We start from the raw sequence: 21,171 nt of genomic DNA, 5'->3' as shown, positions 1-21,171 counted from the left end.
TTCTTCATGGGGAGAAGATCTTTTTTTGTGTGTGATTATGCCACCCTTCCACATTTAGGCAAATCCTCTTAATTTCATTTCTGCCCCCCACATTCACTCATATGTTCAATCAATCGTATTCCTGCCTCTTCTTCAAAATACATGCACATAACATACATACATGGAGTTCACAGATCAACTCTGTTGTTTACAATTCACGCACTCAGACACTTATTCAATTGCTTGGCAAGCTTCTACAATACAGCAGTTTCCAGAAAAAAGATGTAGGAGGAGCAAACCACTAGTGATCTATTTTTCTGGAGGTTGGGGGATTTTGTTCCAGGAGCTGAGATTATCAGATGCAATGAGGGAAGGACCAGTGAATGGGTGTCAAAGAAAATCACTGCTTCATCTGCTTGGAGAGCAGCAAGGACAATGACTGATTGGTCAGGTTGGACAGCAAATCCAATGGCATTCCCTACTTAATGAAATGAGCAGAACACAGCAGTATATTAGGCAGAATAGTAGTAATAGTAGTAGTAGTAGTAATAATAATAAGAAGAAGAAGAAGAAGAAGAAGAGGAAGAAGAGGAAGGAGGAGGAGGAGGAGGAGTTGTTCAAGATTATTATTATAATTACGGTCAAGATTATTATATAATTATATTATCGTATAATTATAATTATATAATTAAAACAATATAATTATATTATTATGTTCAAGATTATTCATTAAACTTATATGCCACCTGACTCTCAATGACTTTGGGTAGCTCACAACAATCAAGCAAAGAACTTGCAATAAAACATAAAATATAAAGAAAAAAAAAGATGGTAAGTGCAATGAAGTAAGGGGGTCTCACTCTCTCTCGGTGAAGGCCTGGGTGAAGTGCCCAGTCTTCATGGCTCTTCAGTGAAGATACATACATCCAAAAGCAACTTTAAATGTGTGTCAGAGAGTGGCAAACCTGGATCACCTGGAAAAGCTGAGTTAAGCTGTCCCTTGGCACCTTTAAAGGGCCATCTGAAATAAATTAATTAGCGTTACAGAGAGAAGCATTTTCTCTGACACTAATTAACAGGCACCCCATAAATAACTTGTAAAGGGAATCAAATTCTTAATGGAAGCTGGGCATCTTAAACAAAGCTGAAGATGAAAATTAAGGGTGCACAATGTATGCCATTCAGCTCACCCTATAACCAGAAAGTTCCAAGAGACACAAAACAGATTGCAAGTTAGACGTTGTCCAGATTCAGATTGTCTTGTCCTATCATGAACAAATGGACATTTGTTCTAAATACACTGCTCTGATCTAGGTGTGAAATAATACCTGAGCTTGTAGTTCTACACAATATGAGTAGCCCAATCATTTTCACTAAAGTATATGCAGCACATATGAGTCATTACATGTGTTTATATTCAAAAACGGGTTAGGTTTAATTCTTACCCCATCACCAAGGAATAGGTTCTCATGCCCTATCCAGATTATCACAAGACAAAAGTTTCCATAAGGTAGCCAAGAGTTCAACAGGCTAGGCCTCACAATTTAAGAACCCCTTGACTGGAGTATTTTCATAATCTGCTAGCATTAGGCTGTTAGGATGGAAGCAATGTAGAATGTCATGGCCATGTTCCATTGGCAAGCAGAAGGAAGATGTTGAAGAGTAGACCAGACTGCAGTGATCCTAGCCAGCAACGTAGCCTATGATGGTAACTGTGCAGGATTAGATTTGGGGGATTTTGCAACATTGATAGATATAGAGATTATCTAATTAGATATATTCTGCCTGTTTATCTATTTATCTATCCATCCATCCCTTCATCTAACCACTTAGTTACATAGTGTGGTGCTGGGGATTTTACTGGAAGATTGATGAGGCAGAAATGGATAGTGGTGTATACCTTTTTCTCTTAACTCCATAGTACATAGGACTTTATATTCCCATGTAATGTTGAGTTTGTAATACAGAATAAAGAAAGCATTTTTTGTCACTGAAGAATTATACTTGGGTCATACTTTGCTTTGCCCTGTCCTTGGTGGGATCCCTGTGTAGAGTAAGATGATCTCTCTCATCTTCATTCTAAAACCTTGGGAAACAGATGTGCCTTAATTCTGAGATGGTCTCACCACCTGTTACAGACAATGCTCCTTAAACTTGATGGTCTTATTCTTGGCAGGAATCCATAACCTTGAACCTCAATGGACTCATTCCTGGCAGAAGTAGGCAATACGTTCCAAGACCTTGCTGGCTTTCTGGAAGGGCCTGAAGACCTGGCTTTGCCATCTGGCCTGGGGATCAGAGTGGCATGGAGCCCATAAAATGGCTGCACTGTTCTTGAATGTCTGTGCTATTCTGATGACTGTATTGTATGGCTTTTAATTGTTTAATGGTTTTTAATGTTTGTATTGTTTACATGGCTGTTTTATTTGTTGATTATTTTTGGTACTGTTTAAGTTTTAATTGTAAGCTGCCCAGAGTCACAAATGTGAGATGGGCAGCTATATAAATTGAATAAATAAATAAATAAATAAAATAAGATAAGCTCATCCTTATTGTTATTGATAAAATCCAGTGATATGAGATCATTGAAGACCAGTGTGAGTAATGCGGTTCAGAGCCTATATAAGCTGTTCAGAAACCCCCATGAGATGCCTACCATATATGATAAAATGCTTTTTTTCTGTATCACATTTCCAGCATTTTTATTATATGTTTTATCTATTTTTGCAGTTATGAATGGAGTTATGTACCATCTGTAAAGCATTCTGTACCAATTTTCTCTTAAATAATAGTTTGGAGTAAATTCCATTGGATTATTCTGCTACTTTCTTATAGGGCCATGGAAGAAACCTTAAGTAATCATACTGTTGTGGACATTGCTCCTGAATCCAAAGCAATCTGTGACCCAACCCTGCTGGGCAGGGGACAAAACAATACACCCAGCTATTTCTAGAATTTACATCCTGTCTTTCTGCCAAAGGACAGAGCTGGAAAAGATTAACTTCCTCTCTTCTCTTAACCAGATTTCCATGATATGGAAGTCATCACTTTCATTTAAAATTAAATCCTGGATAATAGACATTTAATTTGCAACTGATCTAGCACTGAAAAACAGGATATGGTGCTAAAGAACCTATACCTGCAAAGGCCAGGTTTCATCTTTTCATATTTTTTCCCTTTGAGGTTGTTTGAAGGTTCTAGTAGATCAGTAAGTACACGCCTTCTGTCTGAAATGGTCACCCTCTTCCACTGAGTTTGGAGCTTCAGAGGAGATACACATAGAGCAGCGAGGGAGGGAGAGGACACCCACCTAAGGCAGGCAGATCACCATGGCAATTACTGGAGCAACAGATGTTACACCCAGACTGCCCTCATCATCCATTCTCCCTTGTTTTTCTGACACCTTGGTTAACCCCTACCCACAATCAAACCCATTCTCCAAATTCCTCCTTAAGTAAGTGGATGTAGACAGGGTGCTCTTGTCTCCAAGTCCTCCACAGATGGTTGCAATTAAGATTCACACCTAGTGCCACATATCCCTCTTTGGACCAAGAAGGACTTCGATTTAGATTACTTTGTATTGAGTTCTATATTTGCTAAATTATTTATAAAGAACATTTTATAGTTTAACACTGCAAGTTTCAATCCAATCTAAACTACAGGATCCATACAGAAAATCCCAGAAGTTGCATCAAGTTAGTAGGATATATTCTCAGCTCCCACGTAGATATATAATTTATTTCTTAAACTAGGAATATGTATGTGTAGGTCTTCTTCCATCCAAATGTTTCCCCTGGGTGGGTTAGAGCACTGAAGTATTAGAATTATATGAGAAGAAGAGAGTATTCAAAATAAGGAATAGCCTATAAAGCTGCCATTAATTCAGGTTTTCCAGTTTGAAACTGCTGCTCTTATGACTTAATGTTTGCAGCTTCCAAGGATAGCATTTGATCCAATATCTTTATACGCCAAAATAAAGACCAAAGAGTCCTCCTGCCTAAATATAATAGCATCATAAAATGTTACTTTGCAACTATACTTTCTTTGTTATTCTGTTTATAATGATATACAGAGTGACTCGACCATGCAGAGATCATAATATGAATGCACGTGATAAGTTGTAAAAAACCCAATACATAGTAAATATCTTACTAATATGTACTTTAAATCCATACAGAGATTTAAACCAGATTTTATATTTTAATGACAAAGAGTGCAAAGCTTGGTTCTATTCAACTTGGGAATGCATTCTCAGATATGTTCTAGCAATGTGGAAATAATACAATATCCAAGCAAATGTTCAAGAAGATCTTGTTAGAAAAATTGGAGTCAAGTCAAGGTGTCAATTAAATTGAACATTCAGGTCACTTTGTGCTCCAGTCCTCATAGTAAAATTTCACTATGCCAACATGCTGACTAATAATGAATGAACAAGGCATGCTGATTAAGTTAGGGAACTAATGCTAGAAGCCATCTTGGACTTTTTGTGAAATGTCTCCTGAGCATAAGATCAATACTCATCTCAGTCCGTATTTTAGATACATTTTGGTAGCAACTCTAGAAGTGGCAGTCTTTCACCTTTCTAACTTCTGCCAGACGCTAGTAATTATGAAAACAGAAGCAGGAGGCAGCAACTGCATAGATTAACAACTCACACAATTAAAACTTGGCACAGAGGTTACAAAAACCTGATATTAGATGACTAAGTTGGTGATACAACAATAATGTAAACAAAAGTTTCATAGTCTAAAAGAGAAGCTGAGAGGGCAAAGCATGACCAGAAATTAAAAACAAAAACAAAAACTAAAGAAGCTAGAATCTGTTCTATAAAGCAAGTGAGGCCAAAGCCAGGTTGAGAGATCCCATTTACAGAAGCAGGGGCACTGGTTGCTTTTCAGGCCATACTTCTGAGAATAGGTGAGGGCAACTCCTTGAGAAGCATCCATACACACTGGCAATAGGCAGGATGGTGTGGAATGGAGGGGAGGGGAGCAGGTGTGCTCGAGAAGGGAGCTGCCTTTCCTCCTCCCTCCTTTTTTTTAATGAAGGAGGATACATACAGGAGCATCCACAGAGTATCGAAAAAGTCAAGAGAATGGCCACGATGGTGCAATTGAAGCTCTACCCATTTTTATATGGAGTGCACATAAAAGACAGGCACAGCTTCAATTAAACCACCACAGCCACCATCTTGATTCTTTTTGCCATACCCTACTGACACCCTGGATACATACTAACTAAAAAAAAAAAAAAGATAGACAGACAGATAGGGGAGGAAAGAAAAGCAGGGAAAGAACAAAAAATAAATTTGGGAATACTAATGTATAAATACAAACATTCACATTCCCAGAATAGGAATCTGTGTAGACAAAAAGTAACCATAAGGAAATACTTTATTCATATAGCCAAGAAATGGCGGTCAGATTGAATATGCCAAATGTTAATTGAACGATTCATCAAATTCTTTGCTGTTGTGTTAATTTTTCTGCTGTTACTGCCGAGGAGAGACTTGCCTTTCTTGATTCTGTTCAGACTAATTGAGCAAATTAGGCTCATGAGTCAAACAAAGCTGCTCTAATTCCCTTTCCAGGCCACTCGAGAGAACTGTATATTCCACATCTGTATACTTCATATTTCCAGTTTCCATGGGACTTTATCTGACTAAATGTGTCTGGAGGAATGTGTATGTAGATGGATGCAAGTATATGGATACTGACATGGGGGGAATTTGGCACCAGTGAATCCTGAGGAAATGAGGAGCAATCATGTTAAAATCTCCAAACTGGGTTTGGGGAAAAATATGGCTGTTGAGTTGGCAATAATATGAAATGCAAAAGATTTGGAACTGTTCCTAAGTATATAAGGTAAAGAAAATTTGGGTCCACATTTATCCATATCTCCATCTTATTGGGGATTTAGATTAGTGATGAGAAAGAGTGTCTAAAAAGAAACTGCTTTATATCTAATGGACAATCTGTCTGAGCCAAGCTGGAGGCAGAGAAGGGAAGAGAGGGAAGTAATGCAAAAAGTGGGGAAAGTCTTCTACTGTATATCCAAATGTGCAAACCAAAGGCGCTGTGTGTGTGTGTGTGCACACATGTGTGGCAAGGTGCTCTGGCAAATGGCTTCCAGATATACCTTGCTCTTGTGCTTTATAATTGTTCCCAGGATATCCTAAAAAAGAAAGAAGAAAATATTCTATATATTTTAATAAGAGATAGAAACATGTGCGCTAAGCTTAACATACTCTGCCAAAAGCACTTTTATCAGTCTTTACTGAGAGCCTTTCAAAGAAACATCTAGTACAAGCAATATCACTGTTTTTTAACCAGGTTCATCAACTATTAGACAAGCTTTGGTTTCTTCATTGTAAGATGAATCAATATGTGAAAAGCAAAATGTCCTCTTAGTCATTCTTGCCAATTTAGTACCATTTTCATAAACAGTAATCAGATTAACTTAATACCTCTTCTCTTGTTCTCCAAATCATGTGACATACATTTTGGACCAAACTTCCTTGCTTTACTTCAGAAGGTACAATAATTTTGTTTTCCACCATTAGCTTTAACAGCTTAGGTTGGCTTCCTCTTTATAGCTCTTTATAACAAAATCCACCTGGAGGACTTTGTTTTCCATCCCATATATCAAGCTCTCCACTTCTTTCCCTTCTGTACTTTTTTTTTTTACACACAGAATAAAAATTCCAAGATGTACATAAACAAAGGAATTATGTCTATCTAACCCAGTGTTTTTCAAACTGGGCAACTTTAAGCTGTGTGGACTTCAACTCCCAGAATTCCCCAGCCAGCATATATATCTAACCCAATATTATATATAGGAAGGGTACATAACATGATGTTAATGTGCCTCTTCCGCAAAACCCAGAGACCCTGGCATGCCATCCAAAGACCAAGGTTGCGTATCCCTGTTCTATGGTTAGCAAAGCCTGTCCAGTGTGTCAGACAGGCTGTTTCTCAGTTCTGTCTGACTGATATTTTACACACAAAGCATGAATTATCGTTCTTCTCCATAGTTTTTATATCTGAAAGCACAATCCTGTACATTTAAGCTTGGCACGCTCTATTTTCCAGTAAGAATTGCAGCCGTAGGGTATTAAAGAAAGCTAAGTGTCTCTATAACTCCAAGACATCCTGTAGCTGGATTCAAGCCCGTCATCTCCAACCACTTCTGCATAAGAGTATTGATATGCTCCATTTACATGTTCGTCAGACTGCATCCTAGATATTTTCCCTGTTCTTTCAGATCAGCCACTGAACTAGCAGATGAGATGGTGTTGATCTTTCCTATTCCTTCCCTCATACAAACAGATACATATAAACATCTAAATGGGACCTGGCATTGATCTGTAAAATGTATCTTCCTGTCTTTCTTCATTGTCTTGATGCAATCGTCCCAATAAAATGTGTTGTTGTTTGACACTACCACCCCTCTCCTAATCAGCAATGGCATTCCTTCTGCTTTCAATTCTGTTTCTTCTTGATTATGTCTTCATTCTCTTGTATGGCTTGATAAAAAAAAGACACTTTCAACAATTCCTCATAATAGAAACATTCTGAATTTTTATATTTATGTCTCATAATGGAAGCCACAAGGGTTTATTTTTATTTTTCCTGCTTTAAAGACACAAAGAAAACTTGTTTGGGGATTCTGAGAGAGGCAGTAGCTTATCTGAAGCTTGCAAAACCTGTAGTTTAATAGCAATGCCTTGAGCATCACGTCTATAGGGACATGAAAGTAAAATTAATTCTCATTTTATCTTGTTCTTTCAGTATTTGCTGCTGGCCAATAAGTGCCAGAGTGAGAAGTGTGTTTGCCACTGAGAAATCTTTCACATCAGTTTCTTACATGGGGATTAGTAAATCTCTTAGAGGCAGAGACGCTTGCCACATTAAATTTGGTTGTCTTCACACCTTTATTTTATTTTCCAATAAAATAGGTCTATAGGTCTTGTACAAACTAAATGCTTCTCTGCTCTCCGAGCTGGAAGGTAAGTTTCTGGGTTTGTTTTAAGCATTAGAAAGAAGCCTCTTTATTACATGTCTGGCAGTTATAGCAGGGTTAATAATAAGGCCATAACTAGAAAGCAAGGTCACCCATGGCTTACTGATACATAGCAGAAAGTACTGTTTTCAGAACTCACCCAGTTGCTCCCAGAATGACCTACTCAAAAGATGCAAATCATGCAGGCTGGGCCCCACTTCCATCACTTGTGTGTAATATCTAAAAGCACTATAGCTCTTCAGTCATGGAAATCTTTTGATACAAACATAACCAAATCTCTCTGCCTGTGCCACTTTCCTCCTAGTGATAAAAAGAACACAAAACTCTTGAGCAGAATTAATAATCATTTATTTTTCTAAAACTGGAATAAGTACAAAAACATACTTGCCATTTAATGCCTGTGCTTCACTTCTTCCAAAAGTGATTCTGACTAAACTGCCTGGCAATGGCAAGGAATAGGCCTAACGAAATCAACAGCAGCAGGAATATGCATCACTCTGTCTGCTAAGGGATGCTTCCTGTGGCATCAGGTTGGCACTATTAAATATTTGTCAAAAATTGAAGCCCTTTGTGTCATCTCCTCTTCCTTTGGTGGAAGCTAGCACTAATAGTCGCAAAACCACATAAAGAAAGAGAAACACCTCCTGCAAGCGAGCAATGCGCCAGTGTCACACTTCAGTTCCTCCACCGTGAAGTGAAGTGTCACACTTCAGTTCCTCCACCGTCTTAGGACAGTGAAATACTTGGCCAGGACCACAGATGTATTGTGTGAAAATTAAAATGGCAGATGGAGGGTGCAAGGCGTTTTGTTTTCTGCTGCTATCACTAGTGTGGCTGGAAGTGCCTGTTTACTTGAATGGGTAATATTGAATTCTTAAGGCATCCCTTAAATCCCTCAAGGAATCTACACAATGCCTCCTGCTCTCTATCCTGGCACTGTCTGGCCTGCAACTTAGTGCATGAAAAACCCTGGGCAGCTGCTTGAGTCCCCTTCCCTAGTTTGCATTCATGGATGCTTGTCATCAGCAAGGCTGCTCCAGGGTCAGACACAGAGTTGCAATCACACCCAAACCTTTCAGCAGAGGGTCAAAGAACAATCAAACAATTGTCTGGACAATAAAAAGTTACTGACTCTCATTTGCTTAGTGGGTTAGTCTTGTTACACTTTCTACCAAGTTGGGACCTTAGGCCATCTCATGAATCAGAGGTCAGTTAATCAGTATCAAAACCTTGCTGCAATCACAGATGTCAGATTTGTTTGTACCGCTGGTCTGAGTTTAATTTTGCAGAGTCAAGCACCCCCTATTCATGTCACAGTATTGCACAACAGTTTTCCTGGAAGTGTAAATTACCAGCAAAGCACATGAGCAAATCTACAAAGAATAATTAGATCCAACTATGACATATGACAAGCAATTACAGACTCACATACACAGACTCATTGTCAAACTAGCTCCAGGCCTGGAAATGTCTTCATATTTTTCCACAGTTTATAGAGGAATTTGGTATGCACAAAGTATATAATTAGTATTATTAAATGTGATTAATTCATACTGTGAGAAAATGTAGAAAGAACTGAAAGATAACTTGGTGGATTCCCTCCCCTTCTCCCCATTGAAAATGCAATCAAGCGTGTGCATATTTGTCTCCCTGAAAATCCAAACAAAGCCAGATCACAATCATGGAATCTGGCTTTTTTCTCCCCTAGCTCAAGTAATGTAAGCCCCATTTTTCACTGTCAGAATCAGTTCTAAGAGCCCTTTATTTGAGTCATATCATTTTGCAACACAGTTATTTGGGTCAGCTGGCTTACCCTGATATCACTCCCTATGCTCCTGCATGTCATTCTTCCCATTCCATTCTCAGGTTTTTATCCATCTGCTGATGCCAGTTCAGTGCAGAACAGTACAGTCTCCTTCCTTCCTTCCTTCCTTCCTTCCTTCCTTCCTTCCTTCCTTCCTTCCTTCCTTCCTTCCTTCCTTCCTTCCTTCCTTCCTTCCTTCCTTCCTTCCTTCCTTCCTTCCTTCCTTCCTTCTCACAAAACCTCTTCTAATTCTCTTTAGAAAATAAAACTGTGGGAAATCGCAATCTGTAATCTGAGTTCCCATAAAACCAAGAACACTGAGCTATCTTTTGGAGGCCTACTTCATTTGATTTAACACACACACACACATACATTTCTGGGTTGGAGATAGTGGCACCCTTGAGAAGTGGTAATTTGAAGGAAGTGGGTAAATTCACTGACTTTAAATACTTGATGGATCTGTCTGTCCTTGGTTCAATCCTGGCAGCCCGGAGCTGTTGCAAGATCCTCAGGTGCCCTCCCATAGTTTCTGGGGACCTAGCCAGTTGAGCCCATTTATAATATACAGATATTAAATCATGATGACTTGCTTACTCCACACTATCAAAACAAACATAGATCTTTATTTAGCCTTGAAAAAAACTAGCTCTGTAAAGCAACAACATAACAACAACCCTATATCCAGTATCCAAGTAAACAACACTTCTGAATAGAATGATTTTGTCAGAAAACGACAGACACGGGTTCGGTTATCCAGTAGACAGAAGTTTTTATTGGGCACGTTTGCAAAGGTGGGTCCCTCCCGCAGCAATGGAGGAACCCCGAAGCAAGGTCTGACAGGTTTTTATACCCCCTATCTGTCCTCCCCCTCCTACGAGGGCTTGGCTCACAATCTCACCTTTTTTACCGCCCCGGAGCGCCGCTAATTAACCGCAAAACCGCAGACATTCCACTTTCCGAATCCAATCAGCGCAATACACATTCCAATCCCCACTTGACCCGACAGCCGCCCCCTGCCGTTTCTCTTCACTCTGGAGCGAACGTGCCTCTTGCCTGCAGTCTTTCCTCCCTCCTGCCGTCCCTCTCCACTCTGGTGCGAGTGTGCCTTCTGCCCATCCTCCCTCCTGCCACCCCCCCAAGGCTGCCCCATGGTGCACAGCGCTCTCCCCTAGCAAACATGGTTCGTTTGAGGCCCTCACTTCTCCCTGCCTTCTCACAATCCACCCTTTTTCTTTTCACGCCTCTGTTGGGCCTCAAACCTGGCTAACAGGATTGCTCCCTCGTCCCGGACCCGGGGCTTCACACACTGGGACAGGTAATTCCCACAAGCAGGGAGGCATTGCATTAAGCAACATACTAGGACCAGTAAGGCAATGAAGCCAATGGCTAGTACAAAAAGTTGTTTTAACCAAGCAAAGTTAGGTAACCAACTAGTGAGCCACGACCAATTCCATCCCTCTGGATCCTCGGATATGTGAGAGGCTAAGGTCTTCAACTTGGCTAGTTTTGCTTCAATATAATTCTCATTGTTGGTTAGGTTAAAGCAACAAAGACCTTGAAAAGATTCACAGCCTTGTCCTGCCCTTAATAGGAGATAGTCTATAGCTATCCGATCTTGAATGACCGCCCTCCTGATCTCAGTGACTTCTTCAGTGAGAGCTGCAATGAGAGAGGATGTAAGGTTGACACTTTAAGCCAGGAGGCAGGCCACCTTCCTTAGGTCCAGATAAGTTCTTCCGCTCAGTGCAGGAACCCCTACTAAGGAGAGGGCCAGAGCCATGGCTTCTGTTTCAGACAAGAGTGTCACATCACTCTCACAATCAGATGGCAGCTCCCTTTTTCTTTTTTCTTTTGATGGGTGCGCTTGTATTGGAGGCAGGGCATATAGAGAGGTCAGGCGCCCTATGGCACAAGGGCCCCCTGAACTATAGGCTGGAACATAGGTGTAAGCTTCATGTCCACATAACAAAAAGAAACCTTTAGGTAGGTATAGAGGGGTTGAGGCGTAAGGGATATTATAGACCCCTCCACAAGTGAAAGCAGGACCTTTTGAGGGCAATGGGGGGTACGGTTCTGGGTATTGTTGAAATATACACATTGAGTTGCATTGGTTATCCCCAAGAGATTTAGAGCCATTTGCCTTTGATTAGTCCAGGGTCTTGGAGTGGGAGAAGACCCAAAATGATAGAACATCCCCCCCCACGGGGGATCATCCCCAGTGATCAAAGCTGTCTGTGCCAATTCTACGCCTTTATGTTGGTCATCTCCTCCCCTGCCTTAGTTCAGTTCCTTTTAAGTTTTACTTTGAGTCCGTCTCCCGGTTGGGCAGTCCATGGTCGGGGGTCGGGAGCTCGCTTAACCCGATGGTAGTGGGTCCAACCCCCCTGTCAGGTCCGAACCGCTGATTCAGTTGTCAGGAGAACTTGGTATGGTCCCTCCCAAGACGGCTTCAGCTTCTCATCCTTCCACGTCTTTATCAGGACCCAATCCTCTGGCTTGTGGGGGTGTTGGTCTTTCAGCAAGGGGGGCCGTTGAGCGAGGAGTCCCTGTTTTCTTAGAGACAAGAGAGATTGTGACAGTACCAAGAGATACTTTCTCAGGAAGGCATCCTTTAGCTCGGGGATAGGCTCTCCCATTGGAGCCAGGAAAGGTCTTCCCATCATCAGCTCGAATGGGGAGACCCCCACATCCTTGCGAGGGGCTGTCCGCATTCGAAGCAGGGCAACCGGAAGTGTCTTTGTCCAAGGTAGCCCTGTTTCCAATCCCAGTTTGGTGAGATGTTGCTTCAACACCCCGTTGGCCCTTCCCACTTTCCCACTGGAGTCAGGATGCCAAGGGGTGTGGAGTTCCCATCGAACCCCCAGGCTCCAGTACCTGGAGTACAGTCCAGTACAGTGTCTATCAAAGCCTGCACCCCCCAGTGAGACCCTTCGTGCAGTTTCTCCACCATCCCCCTCATGTCAGCACGGCTCACTACTGGGGTCCCCTCAATTGTAACCCAATGACCTGCTTCCTCCCTGCAACCTTCCCTTTCCAGCAGCTGTGAGTAAACCCCGTTCCAGCCAAATTTTCCCGAAAGTGTGCACTACTCCCCAGGCGTATCGCGAGTCTGTGTAGACGGTGAGGGACACTCCCTTTCCCAACTCTAGTGCCCGTTTCAAAGCGTGCACTTCACACAGCTGAGCCGACCAGTCCGCTGGTAGTGCCCCCTTCTCTATTGTCTCTCCCTCCGCCGTCACTATCGCATATCCTGACTTCCTTTGTCCCTGCTCTACTCGGCTAGACCCATCCACAAACCAGACCTCACCCTCCTCCAGCGGGACCTCCTGCAGGTCCTCCCGGGTCTTTGTTTGCAGCTGCAACAGGGTGGAGCACTTGTGCTCCGCCGGCTCCCATTCTTTCCGCTCCCCCGCAAGAAACTCCGCTGGGTTCAAATTCCTGTCTGTTCCTACCACCACATCAGGACTTATCCGGAGAACTGTCTCATATTTCAACATCCTCCCTTCTGTCATCCAAGCAGCCGCCTGCTGACTAAGCACACTTAAGATCTGATGGGGTGAATGGACAATCACGGGGCTCCCAAAAGTGAGTTTTTTCCCTTCTGTCACTAGCACAGCAGCGGCAGCCACTGCCTGCACACAAGTCGGCCATCCCCTCACCACTGGTTCTAGGGCTTTGCTCAGGAAGGCCACTGGTTGATATTTCCCAGCCCGTCTCTGAGTCAGCACTCCAATGGCAGTTCCCCCATGGGCTGTAACGTATAGGTGAAAGGGGGGCCAAGTTCGGTAGAGCCAGAGCCGGGGCCGTCACCAGGCTCCTTCGTAATTCCCCCCACTTCTCTGTGTCCCCGTCTGTCCATTCTACCCTGTCAGATGATCCTTTCAACTTCTCATACAGAAACTGAGCCTTGCTCATGTACTCATCTATCCATAGCCGGCAATATCCTACTAGACCCAGAAACTGCCGCACCTCCGTTTTAGTATGAGGGGGCTTCAACTGCATTATCCCCTGTATCCGAGAAGGATCAATCAACTTCTCGCCCTTCCGGAGTACATGTCCTAAATACTTGACCTCCCTTTCCACAAATTGGACCTTCCCTTTTGACACCTTCAATCCTTCCTCAGCCAACCAGTTCAATAAAGCCACTGAGTCTTCTCTCACCTTTACTTCCTTCTCTCCAGACACCAACAAATCATCCACATACTGCAGCACCCGAGAACCCCCAGGGGCCCGGAACCCCTGGTTTCAAGGGGATGCTAATTGGGGCGATGCGAAACCGACCCGCCCCCCCCTCCCCTGCCCATACCTCAGGGTTCACAACCTCCACGTCCGCCTCTCGCAACAAACACATCCTTTCTGCCTGTTCCACATTCCACAGCTCCACTACTAGACTACCCATTAGATCCCTTCCCAGCAAGTTCACTCTCGCCTGTGGGATCAGTAACACATCTGCAGTTACCTCCTTCCCATTCCACTCCAGTCTCACTCCCTCCAGTACGTCTGCCTTGACCGGAGAGCCTCCCACCCCCATCACCGATACCGACGTGCCCCGGGATTTCGCAATCCCTGGGATCGGTTGGCACAGCGATGTTCGAGAGGCTCCGGTGTTCACGAGGAACTGCTGTTCCTCGCCAGTGGGACCCACCGTGATGTTTACCAAGGGTTCCCCGTGGGTCCCGGTTGGGGAACCATGACCCCCCTAGTCGTACAGGGGGAAACTCCTCTCATGTTCTCCCGATGTTCAGCATTATTGGGATCCCAATTTGGGTCTGCCAGAGGGAATTTAGTATCTGCGGCCGGGGCATTTGGGACATTTGCATTCCTTTGCTCCCAAGCCCCGAGCGCAGCTCGCCAAATCTGGCCCCTCTCTTCTGGCGTATAGAGGTGGGCTAAAATGTAATTCAGTTCCCCCAGGAGTATTCCACCGGGCCGAGAAAAAGTTCCAATTGTTCGGCGGCGGTATGGGCGTTCTCTTGCATACGAGGGAGGGTCTTTTTTAATTCCCTCAACTCACTGGGTTTGATGGGAACTGTTACATAACTGGTGACGGTCACCCCCTGTGCGTTCGTTCCGTTCGGGACTTCCCGGACGGGGAAGGCACTGGCCGACCTTAGAATAAAGGGCAAGTTCTGAATGTCTTGGTTCAGCTAGTCCAGCTCTTTCCGCAGCCCGGGATAGGGTGGGGGCGCCGGAGGGGGAGCGGTAGGAAGAGGAGGAGGAGGAGGAGGAGGTGGCGGCCCCCATTGAGGTCCAGTCAGCCAGAGGTCCTCCTCATCTTCCTGTTCTTTTTGGACAAAAATTTTGGCTAACTTGGGTCGAGGCCCCTCCCAATGAACATGGAACCAGACTTCCACATAGGGTTCCTGTGTTAACATTTTATGCTCCACAATGTAGTTTTTTAGTTGGGTCACCCAGTAATTACTGGGGATTCCAAGAGTATCCCAATGGTAGGGGAATTCGGGGTCCACTAGTGGATATTTTGGCCATTCTTTAGTGCACAAAGTTATCATGGTCGGTTTTTCCAAACCCCTGGTGAATGGACACAACCAGGGTGTCTCCCATTGTTGCAACAATTGTCCTAATGGAGAATCCGTGGGGATTCCCCCTACTGCGTTTTTCCCACTGGCCCCTGGCCTTACACTCTTACTCTGCGCCTTACCCATCCTTCCTGACTACGTTTCCCACCTTACAGAAGGTCCCGGACTCTTCTGTCCCCTTGCGGCGTCCAACGCCTCGTAACCACGCTAATCTCCCCGAGATTATGGGTAGGTTGTACTCACCAGACCTCCCAGAGGTCCCCTCGTCGGCCGACTTCCTCTTTACTTCTGTCTGACTGGCGATTGGAGTCCCGTCCTGGACCCGACTCCGGGGAAAACGGGAGACACCTCAACGGGGTGTTACGGCCGATTACTCACCGGTTCCCCACAGTCCGGTCCACGTTGAGGACTCCTGGCTGGCTCGCCAATTTTGTCAGAAAACGACAGACACGGATTCGGTTATCCAGTAGACAGAAGTTTTTATTGGGCACGTTTGCAAAGGTGGGTCCCTCCCGCAGCAATGGAGGAACCCCGAAGCAAGGTCTGACAGGTTTTTATACCCCCTATCTGTCCTCCCCCTCCTACGAGGGCTTGGCTCACAATCTCACCTTTTTTACCGCTCCGGAGCGCTGCTAATTAACCGCAAAACCGCAGACATTCCACTTTCCGAATCCAATCAGCGCAATACACATTCCAATCCCCACTTGACCCGACAGCCGCCCCCAGCCGTTTCTCTTCACACTGGAGCGAACGTGCCTCTTGCCTGCAGTCTTTCCTCCCTCCTGCCGTCCCTCTCCACTCTGGTGCGAGTGTGCCTTCTGCCCATCCTCCCTCCTGCCACCCCCCCAAGGCTGCCCCATGGTGCACAGCGCTCTCCCCTAGCAAACATGGTTCGTTTGAGGCCCTCACTTCTCCCTGCCTTCTCACACTGTGAAATCTTTCCCCACATCTACAGCCATGCGTTTACTTTTGAAGGAAGGAAACTTCAACTTGTTGGGACATGATTAAGTTGTTGACTGGAATGCAACAACCCCTGCTGCAATGACTAAACTGGGCTTCCTCTTTGTTACTGTGTTGAGTTCTAAATGTGGAACTTTTAGCATTAAGATCATGGAAGAATTGCTTCTTCCTGCACCTGATTGGAACAAGAACTCCGCCTTCGCACCTGCACAAAATGGTCAGAATCTGAAATTTCTCCATTAAAAATGGCACATTTCATGTCTTCCATGTGAGCGTGCTTTCTGCATAGAGTTAGATCTTCCTGATTGGAAGGGACTGCATTGCACTACTAAGCATTGCTCTTGCCATATTATCCTTCTGTATAATCCTACCAAACCTGTGATATTTTTAATCCTGTGATTTTTAAATGCTTTTATTTATTAATTTGCCAGTTTGGGGAAATGTTTTGTTATTTGGAAGATTTGCATTATTTATTTATTTCTGTTATTAGCTGTATCAAACTGTACAAGGAAAAGTGAGACACACAGACATGTTTAAGCATGCAGTAGAGGAAAGCAATGTATGCATAATTATGCTAGGAGCATCTTAATTTCAGCCTGCCTGTTTCCCCATGGTACTGCCCTTCAGATACCTTAGCAGGGTAGTAATGATGGGAACCCTAGGTCAGCACATCTAGAGGGCACCCAGTTGGGGAAGACCATGATATATCTTTGCTGGTGATTATACAGAAGTTATTTTCATGGCTGTTGCATTCAACATGGGACAGGAGATTTCTTTTTCAAAATATTGTCTGGCAACTTTTACAACAAATTCATTCTGATTATATGGCATTCCTTCAAAACATCATTTTTCCATTTAAACTTGAGAAACACATTGTGAATTAATAACATGTTGAGAAACAGGGTCTGGTTAATTAAGAGTGGAAATATGTAATACATGCCAGATATTTGTTTCACTGTCATGGTGCAGCAGAGATGATATATACAAAATTAAGAGGTCCCATTTGCTGATGACCACAGAAACCTCTCACTGACTGAGCAGAAGACCATTAACAAACAGATTACTAACTCGCATACTTTTAGTTGCTGTAATGAGGATTTACCGTATTACACATGTGGGAAAATGTAAACAAACTGCTGGGTTGGGGGGAAATGACCTACATACTTTCCAATTGTCCAATTATTGTTCAGCTTGAACGTGCATTTCACTGGCTTTTCTGTCATCATTACTTACCTTACTTCCTGGCCCACTTCTCTGAATAAAATTTTCCTCTTACACATTTCATGTTCTAGCATATAGCTGCAGATCAAGACTGCAATCCTATGCACAATTACCTGGGATGCAGCCACTGAAATCAGATAGCATTCCTTCCTCTAACAAATCCTAAACTGTCACTCTCCAACCCTAGAGCTGCTGTCTTCTTTTCCACTTGGCCCTTGCACATTTACCTGGTGGCAACAAGGAGAGCCTTGGAAAGAATCCCAGAGCCAAGATATCACTAGAGCTCCCTGTTCACTTCCAAACAGAACTACCCAATGAGTATGATCACAAGGGAAGGACAACACTGAGAAAGGCTGGAGCACCACCAGTGGAGGGTTCATAGCACAAAGGACACCAGGGTGAGGGTAGGTGAGCAGCTAGTCATCAACTTGAGTGGACCCCAATATGTGCGAGATGCTGAGGCTGGGCTTTATGGAATATGAGTGTGTATTTACACACACACACACACACATCTGTGTGTGTGTGTGTGTGTGTGTGTAAGAACTGCTCTGTAAGGCTGACATGGGGTTCATACTCAAATCCAAGTTTATACAGATTGTACTCATGTCTTACTATTTTTTAATAAATGTCAGCTATTTTTTCCTCTTCACTGCTGCACATAGAGGCATCTATCCTGTGTACATTATAATGCATTGATATTGTAACATGTTACTATGGTAACAGAATTTGCAAATGAATCTCTCTGCATGATAGGAAGCTTCTCAAAAAATAAAAATCAAACCAAAGTTCATTGCTGAATTATTTCCTGAATGCTGTTGTTTATACTATAAATGTATTGAGTTTATAGTCTATATAAAATAACCAAAGTGCCTTACAGATTAAGATGCCATCAAGTATAAAATCAACCCACAATTAAAACAACCCTAGGCAGAAGCAGCATTAAAGTACCAAAGACCAGACTTGAAATTTTAAATATTATATATACAGTAATGAGAAAAATAAAACTAAAATACTGCTTGAAATAATCTCTTTGAAAGGGGGTTGGCAATTCTCTAAAAGCATAAAAAGAGAAACCAGCAATAAATATATCACCAAAATAAGCAAGAATGATGATGTTTCAATAACATCCCTTTCTGCCCCATTACAAATATGACCACCCATCTCCAGGAAATAGACATAAGACTAAACTATGTCATTTTTTAAAAAATTGTAATCCTCTGAGGAAAGATTATCTTATTATTAATCTTGGTAAACAGATCTAGGGATCTTTTCAGAAGAAAAGTAAAATAAAGGTATTTTTCAATAAATAAACAAACTATGGTTATATGTATGAGCCTTAAACTCATGTGTTCTACCTCCTTTCTCAGAGAGCTGGGAGAAAGAGTTTGGAAGAGTTTCCTTTTTATTGACTATGTTTGATTATCATGTTCAACCCAAAGCTTAAATTAAATCAAATCAAATCAAATCAAATCTTAACTATGGTTTAGGAAAATAAGTAAGGGTTGTCAATTTTTTTTAAAAAAATTAAAATATTCAATATTCAATAATAAATTGTAGGAGGGGAGCATATTAGTCTATGATAGCCAAAAATCAGAAGGAGCCTGGTACAGTAGCATCTGTTCCAGCTAACAATTTTTTTTCAAAAGGCATTATTTATTAAAAGGCAAATGCTCCTACTTGGTCAGAAAAGGTGCTACCAAATGTCTCCTGATTTTCAAGAAAAAGTGTTATTTCTGATAAATAAGTCCAAGCAATCTATGAGGAGGGGTTATTTTACTATTCTTTTATAACACTAGTGGAATATCTAAAACTAAATGGTATTATTTGTTTGAAGACATCAGGAACATACTCTTAATTGGTGAGCAGATGACCCTCCTCAAAGAAACTTTCTGAGTAACTGTTAAGAGTTTTTATTCTATGACACAGAGGGAAAACAAGATATTATTTAATGAAAAAAAATATTTAAAAGTCGAGCAACTGCAATTTAGCATCAAAGAATTTCAATCTTTACTGCAACCCCCTCTCCAGCCTAATGTTATAAGAAGCTACAGTTGCTAGAACTACTAGTAACATGGCTGATATCAGTTGGGGAAACCTAATTTAATGGCTCATTTTCCTTTCCTCTACAGTATCTGACAGCATGAGTGTATTATGTTCCTTTAATTCTAAAGGCTACATAGGAAAAGTCATGTAATTAAATGGGAAATTCTTGAAAAATAGGTATGTTTCATAAAGAAAGGTTTACAAAAACATTTTGCAAGTATTTGCTGTACCATGTATTAACATGGAATTTTACATCTGTGGATATTTAAGAAAACTCATGCCTACTGGCTTAACTAAAAACTAAGGTCCAGATTAACTTATTCTACTTGAAAGAGAGTGCAAGAGAGTACACTAAACTCTTATCAATACTCCATATTCTGTTGCTTTTCTGTGCAATTCCCTAGTTCAGCTCTGATACCAGAAATGGATCAGTAGTCAGAAAATGTCCTTTGTATAGAGATAAGACAAGAGAAAGCAGATATATCTCACCTATTTGGTGAGTCCTTCTTTAGTATTAAAAATCAACCTTCAGTATTTATAAACATAAATAAACTACAGTGTGCATATGGCTTATAAAAACATTCAAAAGCCAAAAAGCAAATGTGTCTGTGATCCCAAATAAAACCCAACTTTTGGTAAAATACATATACCTTTAAACTCGTAGGAACTTTAACAGCAGCTCTGCTCTAAAAGTAATGTTTTTCTTTTATAGCAGGTTGTTATGCCAATCTGAGGAAATATTTATTTACTAACAAAAGAAACTAGCAGATCTCGATAAGGATAACAGAACAAATATAACAATACGTTACTTAGAAATCATGACAATATACTTGTGAAGACATACCGGCATTCTGTAATTTCTAAACAAGAAGGAATACAAAACACAATTCAAAACAGATATAATACAGCATAAATAACATGTATAAAATGTATAAAAAGTCAGGGGAATGGTTTTGAAAGGATAAAAAGCTAAAGCAACAATAATGAAATATAAAAGCAAAATTGTTCCAGATGCTCATACTTTCTTACATGATTTCTTTAGACTTATTTTTAAAACAATCATAAAAATTCACTCGGCTGTATTGGTATAAAACAACAGTGGCATCTAGTGGCTAGATATATTACGGTATATATAAATTACTTTTTAACTATCTTCTAGAAATATTTAAGTGTATTTTGTAAATCATATTGTAGTATTTTGTCATTGCCATGCTCCCAAAAATATGGAAGAAAAATGTTATGTTTTGCTTTAGTGCAGACATAGTCCTACACAGAATTGTTTCAGCAGAATATAAGAGTGTTATCTCTGTTATACACTCAGATTTAAAAGACTGTGAGAGCAACATTATCAGATTACTTGTACTGAGATATCAAATAGAAGAGCCAGGTTCCAAAACAAAGAAGTGAATATTCTGCAAATTCAGTTATTTTTTTTCCCCTTGAGGAAACTCTTCAGAAGGCTGTAACAGCTCCAAATACCCTCAAATCCTGAAAGTTGTTCAGGAATTGTATACAAAATACCTTAAGAACTGTATTTTAAAGCAGTTTCCCTGGCTATTCCCTCCCAGCATTTGGGCTAGGAGGTTGGGTGATGTGCCCTTTTGT

At 41.9% G+C, this 21,171-nt stretch overlaps 1 protein-coding gene across 5 annotated transcripts in view; it reads right to left on the bottom strand.

The window, feature by feature from the left end:
- Positions 1-21,171, bottom strand: part of CACNA2D3 (calcium voltage-gated channel auxiliary subunit alpha2delta 3) — a 577,343-nt gene that overhangs the window by 347,268 nt on the left and 208,904 nt on the right. The gene's annotated exons all lie outside the window — the stretch shown is intronic.

This window comes from Python bivittatus, unplaced genomic scaffold, assembly GCF_059951505.1.
Source record: "Python bivittatus isolate LINGU-HERP-01145 unplaced genomic scaffold, Pbiv_v1 ctg000080_np1212, whole genome shotgun sequence".
NCBI lineage: Eukaryota > Metazoa > Chordata > Lepidosauria > Squamata > Pythonidae > Python > Python bivittatus.
This window is presented reverse-complemented; position numbering and strand designations above follow the sequence as displayed.